At 40.2% G+C, this 15,459-nt stretch overlaps 1 non-coding gene across 1 annotated transcript; it reads right to left on the reverse strand.

Moving 5' to 3' along the window:
* Positions 1-15,272: 15,272 nt before the first annotated feature.
* Positions 15,273-15,376, reverse strand: LOC124231853 (small nucleolar RNA U13). Its single transcript, XR_006886701.1, has one exon. It is a non-coding gene; the product is annotated as a small nucleolar RNA U13 (small nucleolar RNA).
* Between the last annotated feature and the right edge of the window lie 83 nt (positions 15,377-15,459).

The raw sequence follows: 15,459 nt of genomic DNA on the forward strand, positions 1-15,459 counted from the left end.
CTGTCCCAACTCTAAGTCACCCATGCCCCACCGGGGCTTTTCCCATTCTCACCAGGGCCTTTTATGCCTCCCCAGTATTGCCATATTTTACCTGATAAGCATAACCCAACCTCTGCCTCCCCTTCTACCATCCTTGTCGGTCTCTCTGGGTGTCAGAATAACATCTTGGGTGCCCTTGACCGTATCACTCACAGATGAATCTTCTATTAAAGCCATATGCACAGATTCAGAGCAACAGATGTGATCAAATTGGAGCAAGAAGGACAAACTGATGACCAGTCATGCAGGCTTGTACAACAAAGCCATTCATGGGGAAAAACTCAAGCTGTTTACTATGCCCTAGACTATCAACAGCATTGGATTGCTACCAGTGCCAATCCCATTTTTTAAAGCCTCATGCCCATTTAGTTTCCTTCTCCAATAAACTGGCAGACTGTGTAGACAGGGAGGACATGACCGATGTCACCTTTGTGCTTTTGCATGGCACTTGATTCTGCCTCTATGTGACAGTCTCACCAATAAACTAGGGGCTGTGCTCTGTAGATGAGAGAGAAACAACAGCACCAGGAGGCACAAGAAGACATTTGTGATGGCTCCTGAGCACTCTTCATAGTCTTTATCACCTCTCCACCAGTGCCATAACTTGGCACACTTTTCTTATCCATCTTCCCTTCTCTCTCATTCCTTCTTTTTCCCCTCGTCCTTACTTTTCCCTTCTTTTCTTCACCCTAGCCTGCTCTCAAATATTATTGAGAGCACCGAAGCCATTGCAGAGTCCTCCTAATGGACCAGAATTATCATGAATTGTTCAAAATATACACCAATTACTAAGGGTTTACATCCAAATGATTGTGTAAGCAACCACGGAGACCAGCTCTGAGTTTCTGAATGTTTAAGATTATATATGTTCATAAATTCTCAAGAAGGTGGCTAATATCCTCAAAGACAGGAATAGAATCCATGGTGACTTTGATATATTAAAGACACAATGCGATATAGGAGAGGCCAATAAATCCAAACCCAAAAGAAGGAAAACTAGGTTTGCATCAGTGTGGGAGAAATTGATTTGGAACCATAGTGCATGTCAATTTGGGCATAAGTCTAAAAATTCAAACAAATCCAAAATGCAACAGCACAACTATACCCAGCCGGAAAGTCATTCTCTCTGCCTTCCTCAGTACTGACCAAATTTCTATTGGATTATTTCACTCAGATTTTACGTCTGCAGAAAACTAGAGAAGCTATAAAATTCCCATGAGAAAGAAAACTGGAGCATTTTAAATCTGGATAAAGACCAAGGGGCAAGAACTTAGTGATGGTCTTCAATGTTATGTTGCAAGCACGAATCTCCATCACAAACTCAAACGTTCCAGAAATGCATTGTTTTCTTCCCTTTAAATTGCCTTTGACCGAGTTGCCAACTCTCTCCACATCTGCAGTGTTTGCCTTTCTCCCAGAATTATTCACAAGTCTGAGTCTTATACAGATCAACCCTCTCCCCCATCCTTCTGTACACACTACTTAACCACTGAGCTATCTGTTCTCTTGCATCATCCTTGGTGCCTAGTGTGCAGTAGGGGCAGCTTGCTGAGGTGTCAAGGGCCCAGCTTATCCAGGTTCCACACAGCTGCCTCCACTGGGACCATCTCCTGGATGCTTCCTGGGAGCTAAGGGGCAGGTCCCCTCTAACCTTGGGACCTGCTTCCTTGACCCTTTTCAGGTTGAAGAGTTGTAAAGTGAACCACTTGGATTCTACAATGAACATTTTACTATACTGTCATGCACCGCATAAGGACATTTTGGCCAACGACTGGACCGCATATATGATGGTGGTCCCATAAGATTAGTACCATATAGCCTAGATGTATAGTAGGCTATACCATCTAGGTTTGTGTAAGTACACTCTATGATGTTCACATAACGATGAAATTGCCTAACAGCACGTTTCTCAGGACCAAGCCGTCGTTAAGCGGTGCATGATTGTATTTGTTTTATCCCATATCTATCCATCTGTCCATAATCACTGTATTTTTCAATGCATTTCAAGGCAAGCTTCAGATACTAGTACACTTTTTAAATTAAATTTTACAGCTATCTTCTCTTTTTGCAAGTGAACTGAGAATGACCAAAAATCTGCCTTGAATATGAAGTAAGCATTTTCTGATAACTTGCGGATAAATTTTGAAGAATAGCTCTGACTTTGGGTGGTTTTAGACATAACTAAGATGTGAAATCATTTTATATTTAAAATGTAGTGATGGTGGTAAAGGGGTTCTTCACTGTTTCAGGTAACTTTTAACCTCGCTAAATTATATGTTGTGTGTCGAGGCAAAGAGAAAGAGAGAAAGAAAGAGAGAGATGCATCAGGAGTGTAGGACATCCTCCCCTTACTACACATATTAACATTTCTCGCACAATTACCCATGGAATATTCTCCTTTTGGACTTTTTCCACACCCTAAATTTAGCAAGCTAGAATTATCTTTTAAGCACCAATTTAAGCAAACTTTTTTGAAAGGAAGAATGCCTATGAGGGGGAAATCTGCATTTCTTTGTGGTTAGAATGCAATGTCCTCAATTTGATTATTCTGCAAAGAAGCAGATTCCTCCTTTATTATATATTGAGCATATAGCAAAGACAGTAATCCAGCAAATGCATTACAGATTTGTAAAATTAAAAACTTCTACATTCAGATTGAGAAACAGGCCATGCATTACAGACATCCCTGCTTTCTGTGTTCTGGTAATCCTGCACATTGAATTGAATAATTGCCTTAACTGTGCCAGGTGGATTTCATTATTTAAAGGAATTCTGTGCTGGGTCTTTTTATGACTAAAGAAGTCTTTTAAATGAGATCTAAGGACTTTTCACTTTTTAATTTATAAACTTTGACATGCTAAAATCTTTGTATAAAACCAGTTTTTCTTAAAGTGAGCTGTGCCTGTAGACTAAAACCATTAGAAGCAATTTCTTTAAAGTCTGATTTGCAAAGAGAAATGCATGAAGCTAGCACAGTTGAAGAAAGAGCAGTTTGAATGAATGATTTTTGTTTGTAGTTATTAGTTTTAAAAGGGGGAAGGGCTCAGTATTTGAGAAACAAAAGTTTTGTTGGCAAGAGTCAGCGATGAACTGTGGCTGTGTTTTAGGAAATCATGGGCACTTTCCCTTCTGCTCCTCATTATGAGATTAATTTGTATACTGGAATAAACAAAACTAGCACTGGAATCCAAACAATGGGCTTTATGTCCAGTTTGCATCTAATTAGTTGGGACACCGTGGCCTTGGCCTCACTCTTCTCCGCTGTAAAATGGAGATAATGGTAACTGCCTTAACCAGAGAATGGTTAAGAAGAGTACATAAAAGAATGTATGATAAAAACTCAAAGCCATATTCAAATATAGGCTGTTTTTGTTTCTAAGGTCATAGGGATTTAGTCCCCCCAATAAGGGGACTACATGAGAAGTCTGTAATAAATAAGAAAGCTTGTATATTTCCCCCAATCATCCTAATCAATACAGCATCCTTTATTGAGCATACAGTATGTCACAAGTGCTGCACTCAGGATTTGCTTTACTTTATTGAGCATAGCTGATATCCATTGAATTTGCCATTTGTAGAGAAGTCTGATATGAACAATTCTACTTAGAGTCAAATATTGAAAAATACATATCTAAAACTTTTTGAATTTATTCATCAGCCAATGCATATTAATTAAGTGCCTACTATGTTCCAACCACTGTGTCAATATGGTCCCTACTCCCAAGATGTTTATAGTCCAATGAGAGAGACAGATACTAAACAAACATAACATATACGTGTACCAACCGTGACAAAGCAGTGCCTAGCTAAATTAAACTTGGGGGTAGGCAAGAAAGGCCTTTCTGAGCAAGACGCATTTAAGCTGAGACCAGAAGATGACCAGAGTTGGGGGAAGACCAGACAGAAGAGCATACGTGAGTTCTTCGAGGCAAGATAGAGCTTGGTTTATTGGCGAACAAATCTCGTGTGACTGGAGTTAGTGAGAGAGGTGAAAGAGTGGTACATGATGAGGTTGAAGGGACACAGGGATTGGATCATATAGAGCCTAGTAGCCATTGTAAGGAGTTTTAATTTATAACAATGGGGTTTAACAAGAGAAGGGACATTATTTGAATTAACTGTTTAATGGAGATGGGATGGTGAACCAGAATGGAAGAAACAAGAGGCCAGTTAGGACAATGGAGTGGTTCAGGTGAGGTGGACTTGGACTGAAATGGTGATAACGGCAGCAAAGAAAAATGGAAGAATTCAAGATATATTTTTGCCGTAAAATCAGTAGGACTTGCTAATAGATTGCATGTGGGCTGGGAAGGAATAGCAAGGATGACAGTCAGGTTTATGGCTAAATGTCTTGGTGAATGAAAGGATTATTCAATAATAATGAGATTATAGAAAGAAATGTTTTGGAGGGGAATATTTACATTTCAGTTCAGAAATATTAAATTTACCCATGGAACATACAAAAGGAGATAGGTAGGAATTCGAATGTATGATTCTGAAACTCAGTATTGGGTATGAGCTGGACATCCACAGTGGGCTGAACATCTTGATGGCGTTAAAGGCCATGGGAAGCAAGAGGTCATCTTGAGAGAGAAGGCTGGCAGTGAGAACAGGATCCATGACTAGTCCTGAGGAACTACAACCTTTCAAGACCAGGAGAAAGCAGAGGATCTGGGAAAAGAGAAGGAATGACAAAGAGGTGGGAGGAGAACAAGGGAGGGTGGGCTCACCACAAGCAGAGAAGAGGTTTTAAGGAAAGATCAAGAGTCAGATGTTCCTTAGAGAGTAAATAAGAGGAACTTAAAAGTGTCCACTGAATTTGGCAATAAGGAGGCTTTTGGTGGCCTGAACAAGAGCGGGTTAGCTGGATTGGTGGGGTGGAGGCAGAGTTGAGTGTGTTGAAAAGTGAATGAGAAGAGAGAAAGAAGCCATGCCTAAAAAACTGAAAAGAAACAAAAATAAGTGAGTCTAAATGTATATCAAGTTAGTTACATAGCCATAAAGAAAAACAAAAAATATTTCAAGTGACTTGAAACGTAGCATTTGATTGTAATTATTTACCAGATATATCCTAAAGACAAAAAAGAACAGCAAAGAAATCTTCAATTGTGTTCAGTAATCTTATAGTATTTAATAATTGATGCGGGGTCGGTGAGCCGAGGAGTCGAAAGAAAGATTTCTTGGGCTCTCAAGATCTGGCAGTAGTGCTCTTTTATTTAGAGAATAGTGTGGAATAGCATGGGGACAGGACCCATGGGCAGTCAGAGCTGCTGCGTGGGGACAGGGCCCACGGGCAGGAGGAGGTGCTGCTGCCACCGCTTCTGCTGCAAACATGGGTGGAGTAAGGCTAAATTTAAGGCATAGGTATGTGAGCCATCTCTTTACAAGACAAAGGAGAGAACATGTAAAAAAGTTAAAATGGTATCAGTGCAGGTGGGGTCTGGCCATTGGGTGGTCCCACAACTTTTAGATAAGAATCAAATCGGATTAAGTAAAGGCCAGAAGCCACCACCCTAAATCAGTTACATGAGGTTGCCAGACAGTAACCAACTTAAGTCCTTGCCTTCCGCATTAAGAGTTTCCAGAGATAAGGCCATCCTGCCTTCCTCCCGGTGCAGAGGGAGAGGCATGGAGATTTCCTTCACAAATGCAAATGTCTCTCAAAGGGCAAGCAAACTCTGCTCCTTGGAGCCTGCTTCTCATCTGCAGTTTTAAAATTAACCGGCCTAAAATCCTCATCATAAACAACAACACAATTGATATTTTAATACCCTTATGTGTATATTTATGATAAAGAATATAAGAAATTATGTTAATGTTGTTAGGAAGTAAGATTTTCCCTGAAAGAGAAGAGAGGAAGATTTAAAAAGTATAAGCCTGAAATCTTACATTTGAATTGGAAATATCCATATGAATTTATGGTTTATTTTTTCTTTCTAAGGAACACATATTTCCTAGATGTGCCTGCTGAGCCTGGAAGCCTAGAATCAATAAAAACTCAGGAGCAATGGCATCCCACTGTTTGGACTGTAGCCTTTAAATAACATTTCCCCTTAGAAGAAACCAGGGGCCTTTGGAGAAACGGTTGATTCAATCTTGCCATTCTAGAAAGCAAGGAAGCAATCCAAGCCTACAGGGTCATGTCAAAAAGACACAGGAGCCAAAATGAAAAGACTCCCGTTGAGCTACACATGTGTGGGAGCAGGCAATATATGGGAAACCTCCGTACCTTCCACTCAATTTTGTTGTGAGTCTAAAACTGCTCTAAAAAATAAATTGTATTTAACAAAAATTTTTTTAGGACTCCCATTTGCAAAAGATAGGACAATTTGAGTATGAAAAGAATGACAGTGGAATAAAGCTCATCAAATCTATAAAATTCCTTGAGATGGTATGAAACTAACAAGAACAGCAGCAGAATATCAGGTATTCATCGAAGGCTGCTAGGGCGCTAAACTCATTATTCTAAAAATTGGTACATAAAGGGGAAGATTCAAGCGCACTTCCTGCTTTTCTTGTACAGACTATACTTGTACAGGATGATCAAATAACTAGTCATTGATGGAATGTTCTTTTTAAAGCAGAGTTCCAGGTAAAAGATGTGAAAAGAAATAACAGAATTAGAAAATTGTCATTTGTAATCCTTAATGAACTAACACAATTAAGCAATGACCATCTGTGGCTGCTAAAGCCACCAGGAGAAAGATCAGTGGGGAACTTTGTATCAGAAATATCTCTCTTCTCATCAATAACAGTGGGAAAACACGTGCCTCCTGGGATACAGTCAGAAGTACACAGCCCCGTCCTCTAAGGTAGATGCTAAATTTCATCCTGCCTCTAGAATGAACTAGCTCTGTACAGGAAATGGGTGGATAGAGGAACAAATTAAATGACACTGAGAAGAAGCACTCTGTGAAATCCAGAGTTTTAGTTGTTTTACAGGACAAATGGCCTTGTTTCTTCATTGGCATTTTCAAAAAGGGAAGCTATAAGAAAGTTTTAAAAGCTTAAAAGAGAGAATCAGATGCAAAGTTTCTGTAATAAAAAATATTCTAAGTGAATGATAGATGGGGAGTTGGAGACAACACGTATGGGTTTGTTTTGTTTTAAAAGCTTTTGCTGAGCAGAGAAATAGGATGATTGCTGCTGACGAATATGGCATCAGGAAGAACATTTTAAGGGTGGAATAGAGGGAGAATTTCGGAGAGCTAATGGGAATGCCATTGAATGACGGTCCTCAAGGAAAAAATGTGAGCAGGACCCACCCCTTGGGTAAGACGTTCTTAGATCATATACTACCTTAATAAAAAATACATGTATAAATATTACACTGAAGACACAGACATGAAAAGGAAGCTAAGCGAACCTAGAATTTTAGATGGGAGAAAGGTATATTGGAGACATAGTGGACTTATATCATAGTGAAAACTGACTGTTTAGTCAAATTTTCAACGTTACTATGACTCTTGTTATATTGATGTATATTCCATGTTAACAAGATTCTTTTGTTTATAGCTCTCTTTATACTCTTTCAAAGAATTCTATTAAGAGCCCTTTGGTGCTTGTTGTACAAATTTTATGAACATGTGAACCTTCAAAATAATTAGTATACTCTTTAGCCCAAACTAGCCTTCATAATCAATGTTAAAAAAAATTTGTAGCCTCGTATGCAAAAGGATATAGTGCTTGCCTCATTTTCCACAGACATTCAAGGGTTGTAAATATTGTACTACCATTTTTCCATTTGGCCTGTAATCAGAAAAATAGCTCTGCTGCAAGCAGTAATTATCTTACAGTGTGTTTCAAAATCTTATTATTAACCACGTTTAGACCATATGAATGGGAAGACATAGCTGGAATACTTTGATGCTTAATCACATTAGTTTTTACTTTCAGGAGAATGAAAGGGAACAAACACTTTTTTTTTACTTTCTCGCACTTTTGTTTTTCCTTATAAAGAGGTTTCTACCCCAAATCGTTAATAACATGGTCTTTGGAAAACTGAGAAGTATTGCTAAAAGTTTAGCCTCAAAATCTCTGGAATTTATTGCATTCTTCCATTTCTCCTTAAAGGAAATATTTTAAAATTTAATCTCTTTATACATAACCACATTCATACATAAGTATATAAATATAATCATATGTCTGCTTTGTAAAAAGGTATTGTCATTTTTTCTTTCCATTTTTTTTGTTTGCTAAGCTCCTCCATCTTCCTCTCTTCCTCCTTTTCCCCACATCAGCACCCAAGATCATCTGAGAATCTGGAACGTATCCTCCCATATTTCCTCCTTACTCAAGTATTCTTAGACCTACATACATATGTATGTATGGCTCCAAATATACAAACGTTCGTTTTTTTAAAGCATTGTCTTATAAACAGGAGATCATAGCTTCTCTTGCATCTTAGATTCACCATTGAACAACATCTTGTGGAAACCCCTCCTTAGCCCCTGGTTTAGCTCCACTTCATTCTTTTGATAAATGGCTGGTGAATTCCCCTGTATGGATGTGCCATTGACGAACCTTCACTTCGTTTTCAGGTGTTTGCCCTGTGAGCACTCACGCAATGAATCCACTTGTTTATCCTTGTGGTCTTGAACCTGTATCTTTACACACGGTTATTTGTATTTGATAGATTCTCAGGAGTACAGTTGTCACTGAATTCATCTATTCTTTTAAGAGGTGTTGCCAGATTGCTTTCCAAAAACTGGAGGAAGACAAAGAGTCAAGGAGAGAAAGGCAAATATGGATAAGATGTCTGCTCCGGCAATTTAAATTATGTGGATTGAAGGAGGGGACAGGTGCAGGGTGGAGACCAATGCAGTTGACATAATTTTTAAAGACTGTCGGCTCTCCTAGGTCACTGCCTGGGCCTCTGTTGAGGGGGGCCATTCACAAGGTATCAGTGAGAGTGACATTCTGGGATTGTGTACCTGGAGGATTTGGAAAGGAAGGGTAGAGCTGTGAAGAGCACAGGCTTGGGGAGTCAGACGCACTGAGCTTTAAGTCGCAGCTCTACCACTTTCTGCTGTCAGCTCTTGGGCACGTTACTCAACTTCTCAGAGCTTCGGTTTCCTCATCTGCAGATTGGAGATAATGACACTAGCCTCCTTCCCAACAACGCCCTATCACTGTGTCCCCTGGCAGATGAAAACCTGTTGAAGGTAGGAACTATATCTAATTCATCTTTGCATCTTTATATATCTAATCCCTAAATCGGTTTTCCCGCCTGCCAACTCCCACAAGGCATTTTGCTCAAACTAGGGTTGATTAAAAGTAAGAAGAGAAACTATTTTTTATTATGGAAAATTTTGGACTTACAGTAAAATAGACTAATATAAAGAACATCCATGATCGACTACCCAGATTCAATATTGTCAACATGATCATAATTTTATTTCATCCATCCTCTATCACTCCTTCCCACCACCCCTGCCATGGAGTATCTTAAAGTGAATCCCAGATATCACGTCAATTGTTAACATTGTGTGATCGGGGCCGGCCCCATGGCCAAGTGGTTAAGTTGGCGCACTCCGCTTTGGTGGCCCAGGGTTTCGCCGGTTCAGATCCTGGGCGCTCATCAGGCCATGGTGAGGCAGCATCCCACATGCCACAACTAGAGAGGCCCACAACTAAAATATACAACTATATACTGGGGTTATTTGGGGAGAAAAAAGCAGGAAAAAAAAAGAGAAGATTGGCAACAGTTGTTAGCTCAGGTGCCAAGCTTTAAAATGTATATATATGTTGAGTGAATTTCTTGTAGCAGTTCTCAAAGTGTGGTCTGGGACCCTGACAGTTTCCAAGACCCTATCAGGAGGTCTGCCAGATCAAAACTATTTTTATAATAATATTAATATATTGCTTGTCCTTTTCATTCTTGTTCTTTCATGAATGGACCATGGAGCTTTCCAACACAGATTGAATGCGGCAGCAGATCTGAGAATCCAGCTGTCTCCTACTAAACCACATACGAAAGGGAGTTACAAATTTTCACAAATCTGTTTACAAAAATGTAAAACAATGCCATTCTTCTTTAATTTTTTTGTCTTGGAAAATATAGTTGTCATAAAAATAAGTTTTTAGGGGGCCAGCGCCGTGGCCGAGTGGTTAAGTTTGCTGGCTCTGCTTTGGCAGCCCAGGGTTTCACCAGTTCGATTCCTGGGTGTGGACATGGCACTGCTCATCAAGCCATGCTGTGGCGGCATCCCACATGCCACAACTAGAAGGACCCACAGCTAGAAACACACAACTATGTAGCAGGGCACTTTAGGAGAAAAGAAGGGAAAATAAAATCTTTACAAAGAAAAATAAGTTTTTAGTTAATGTGCAATGAGTTTATTGTCACCATGTTTAAAAGAATTTAATGGATATTTAAAAAAATCTGTCAGTTTTAAAACCTAATATAGAAAAAAATCTATCTATCTAAATATCTATCTCATGTAAGGAAACGCTCTCTGGGGTCCTCAATCCTTTTGTAAATTAGTTTTTTAATTGAGATTTAATTTACATACCATAGGATTCACCATTTTAAAGTATACAATTCAGCAGGTTTTCATATATTTACAAGTTGGGTAACCATCACCACTAGCTCGTTCCCAATCGTTTTTATCACCTGGAAAAGAAACCCCACACCAGTTCGCAGTCACTCCCACTTCTCCTCTCTCCCTATGCCCTTTCAGACTCCACTGATTTGCTATTCTGGACATTTCATATAAATGGAATCTTTTGTGTCTGACCTATCTCATTTGGCATAATGTTGTTAAGGTTCACACATACTGTAGCATATATCAGAATCTCATTCCTTTTTATGGTTGAACAATACTCTATTGTACCTACGGACCACATTTTGTTTATCCATTCATCAGTTGACGGGCTTTCAGGTTGTTTCACTTTTGACTATTATGAATAATGCTGCTATGAACGTTTGTGTCCAACTTTTTGTATGAAATGTGTTTTTAGTTCTCTTGGCTATATACCTAGGAATAGAATCGCTGGGTCATATGTTTAACTCTGTGTTACTCTATGTTTACCTTTTTGAGAAACTGTCAAACTGTTTTCCACAGCAGCTGCACCATTTCACATTTCAGCCGCCAAAGTAGGAGTGTTCCAGTTTCTCCATATCCTTGCCAAAATTCGCTACTTTCGGTGTTCTTGATTCTAGCTATCCTTGTATGACTCAATAATATTTAAGAGTGTAAAAAGTTTTGAGGCTAAAAAGTTTGAGAATTGCTTTTCTAATTAATAGGTTACAAATATAAACATTAAAAAAACATAAAAACATTAAAAAAAGAGAGAGCACTCAGAGATACAGAGGACAAATTGGTGGTTGCTACAGACTGGGGGATGAGGGAGTAGAGGGAGGGGTGAAATGGGTGAAGGTGGTCAAAAAGTACAAACGCATAAAATAAATGCACCCTGGGGATGTCATGTACGGCATGGTGACTATAATTAATAATACTGTGTTGTACACTTGAAAGTTGCTAAAAGAGTAGATCTTAAAATTTCTCATCACAAGCAAAAAAATTTGTAACTGTGTGGTGATGGATGTTAACTAGACATCGTGTTGATCATTTCGCAACATATACATATATTGAATCATTAGGCTGTACACCTAACACTAATGTAATGTAAAAAACTAAACAATAACATTATCAAATTAACAATAATTCTACAAAGTTGTGTAATACCAGGGTAATCAAGTTTGCCTGAGGCAGTCCAATTTACACCTTTGTATCAGCATCATTATTAATAGTGTCTCCTTTAACACTGAACATGCCCTGTTTAGATGCCAAATTATGTGAACACCCTAATAATAGATCTATGTTCAAATTTCCCCAATTACCTTAAATATATCTTTTTACCATTTGTTTACTGAAAACAAGATCCAACATTGCATTTGATTGAGATGTTGTTAAAAACTTTATATTAGTTCTCTCGCCACTCCATTTCTTTCATGCTAGTTATTTATCGAAAAAACTGGGTAATTTGTGGAATTTCCCACATGCTTAGCTTGGCTGATTATGCTGCCTTGGTGTCTTTTAATCTGTTTCTTTGTCCTCCATATTTCTCACCATTTGGTAGTTAGATCTAGAAGTTTGATTAGATTTGGGGTCAATTTTTGTGCAAGAATATTTCATAGATGGTGTGTACTTCCTATTGCTGTGCGTCAGGAAGCACATGATATCTGCTTGTCTCACTTTTAGCGGTAAGATGAATTAGTGGGTTCGGGTTTTGTTAGCTCCATCCAACCATTATAAAATTTCCCATCAACATTCCACCCCATAATTTGAATAGCCCTGGATGATAGTGGCCTGGTCTCAGCACTTCATTAGAAGTTGTGAATAGTGTCTTTCCAATTCTACCAGATCTGTTGTATTTGTCACCCCAACAAACTACTTGGGTCCCCTGAAATATATAGCAGAGAAGATACTTGACTTTTTCCTCTTATTTACCAGTTTTCAAAGTGAAGAGTTGCTTCCTTAGGTGATCCAAGAGTGAATGATGAGGGATTTTTTTCTTTTAGTATTACCATGAATTCATGGATTTGCATGTATTTGACACGTTTCAATCCACTAGTTATTCATTTTTAAGTTGAAATCGTTTCATCTTTGGCCAAAGGGTGTCCCTTCATTTTTGCTCTTGGGTTCTTTTGACATAACCTCAGTAGTGTTTGAAAGCCACTTGCTTTCTGGCATAATAAAATGCCACAGGCTCATCTTACACAATCTCTGCCCCAGTTCTGAAATCAGTCATTTCCTAAAGGAGTCCTGGTTCCTCTTAGTGGGCAACGGCATTTAGATCATGAATTTGGACACGAGCGTTGCTCATTGCCATTGGATTGTCATTGCTTCTTGGCCTTTTTGGTGAACACAGCTAGGATATATGTATATATTTTGGAGAAAAAATAAAAATTAATCATGAACTCATACTACCATTGCCAATTCAAATTTTCAATTATAGACCTAACTTCATTGACTGCATACTTGTATCTCTTTTATCTTTCATTGAAGACCCTGGTTTCTAACATTAAGATAGTTATTTGCTCTTTTATATACATAATACGTACAACAGCATCTAAATAACAATAGCAGTGTTATTACTAACACATATTATTACTAAATGCAGTTTGATTTCTTTACCATTCCTTTTTGTCCTTAGGATACGTCACATTAAGGATATACAGTCAAAATAATGCGTTTTAAAGTCAGTTTCTTATTGCTCCTTGTGGTTATGCCAGTAACTCAATATATACTTTGATCAATGGCTTTTTTTCTCTGAGGAAATGCTTTGCTATTTTCTTTAAAAGAATAATTATGTAAAACAGTTACATGATTCCAAAGTCGAAAATACAAAACACAGTATATGAAAAGAAGTCTAGATTCCATCCCCCTTTCTTTCATCCTGTTCTTTTTTATGGGTAGCCATTTTTATTAGTTTGTAATTTATACTTCCATTGCTGCTGCTTTAAAATGTAAGCAAAGGCACACATCTTTCTTAGAAGAAAGGCGACACATACACGGTCTCAGCCTTGCTTTTTTCACTTAACAATACATCCTGGAGTTCCACGGCCTCCACAGAGATGGTCTTCATTGCTTTGTCCAGCTGCACAGAACTGCATTGTGTGGTGTACCCTGGTTTATTCAGCCAGCCCTCTGTGGATGGGCATGTGGCCCAACAAACATTTATTACATGACTTAAGTGTGCCAGGCAATGGGGATAAAGACATGGCCTCCCGCCTCAGGAAACTCCTAGGGAAGGGGGCGAGACCTCGGTAATACAAGTACTTTCCTCATAAGGGAGAGAGATCTTGGATCCACTTAGCACAAGGGGCACGTGGAACAGGAAAGACAGGCTCACACACAGGAGGGATACAATAACTGTCTGTGGATTGGCATCTATGCTCCCACACGGGCCTTAATATGGGAGAATATCCTTGGGAGAAAACGGTTTTTATCAATGTTTGAAATTGCTTAGAAAATCATGAGTGCCACCAATTGGTCAAGGAAGGGAAGACCAAATGAAACCGGCAGAGAGGAAGGGTCCTAACCACAAAATTCCTCCGAAAAGAGGAACTCTAAGTTAATACAGAAACTACGAATTAACAACAAGAGCTAACACCTGTATAGAACTTCCCACTGACCAGATAGCTCTAAGCAGTTTACATATATTTAACTCCTTTATTTCTCATAGCAATCCTAGCTAGGAACTATTATTACCTACATTTTACCGTTAAAGAAAGGAAAGCACAGAGAGGTTACCGAACTTTTTTGCCCAAGGTCACACAGCGAACGAGGGAGGGAGGGGGCAAGGAAGGAATCGCAGTAGGATACGCAGATAGGATACTTGAAAGGGTACATCTTGAAGATGGGACGAAGTGCTGTATGTCTCCCTGCACCGTGAACCACCACCCCTGGGAGGAGACCCTACTCCTGACATCTCCCTCCTTACGCACACACATGCGCGCGCACGCCAAAATGAGGAGATTCCCGCAGGGCTTTCTCTTGACTCCTGGGGACCCTGAGACCGGAGGAATCCCCAAGCCAGGAGGCGACCGGCTGAACGCACCGTCGGGCTGAGCCCGCCCGGCAGCGCAGGTCTGAGCGGCGGCGGCGAGGAGGCGCGGGGCTTCCGGCTGAGGGTCCCTCCCCGAGACGCCGGCTCTCCGACCCTCCCCGCGCCGGACGCGCATTGCTCTGCGCTCCTGCCCACGCCTTGACACGAAGGGAGCGTGCTTCCCGGGCTCCCACGACGCAGTCGAAGCTATGTGAAGTCACGGACACAGTCCCACAGGTGGCCAGCCACCGTGACCGGCCCCTGGGGAACCCAAGGTCGTTTGACCCAGCTCCACCCTCAGGGAACCCGCAGGAGACGGGCTGGGGCAACGGGGCCGCAGCCTCAGCCCCGCGCGGCTGCCCGGGAACACGTGGCCCCAGGCGGCTCTCCAGCCCCGAGCGCCCACCACCTCCCGGGAAACCCCGCGACGAAGGGGCCACAGGCGGGTTAGCGATTCGACGCTTAACGCTGGTGGATCTTTAAATGCCTGCGTCTACACACTTAGAGAAGCTAACTCCAAAGAAAACCCACTGAAATCTGGGCAACCTAGACGTTAAAAAAACCAACAGACAAAGCTAACAGGAAAACACAAAACCAACAACAAAAAAAGAACACCAACAACCCACTTAAAACAAACACTGAAAAAAAGCGACGATGATAATGATCCTTCCAGTTCACGTCAGACGGGTAATGTGCCCACGTCGTAACAAGGTTTGTAGGTGGCACATGTCACACAGCCGCGTGAACACCCAATCATCACGCTCATGAACTACAAAAGGATCGTAGTCAGGTTGTTGTCACAGAACCCTGGGGATGGCCCACGGACTTTTAAGAAAGGGTGACAGATGTCGTCCATATATATTC

Source organism: Equus quagga, chromosome 22 (genome assembly GCF_021613505.1).
Source record: "Equus quagga isolate Etosha38 chromosome 22, UCLA_HA_Equagga_1.0, whole genome shotgun sequence".
Classification (NCBI taxonomy): Eukaryota; Metazoa; Chordata; class Mammalia; order Perissodactyla; family Equidae; genus Equus; species Equus quagga.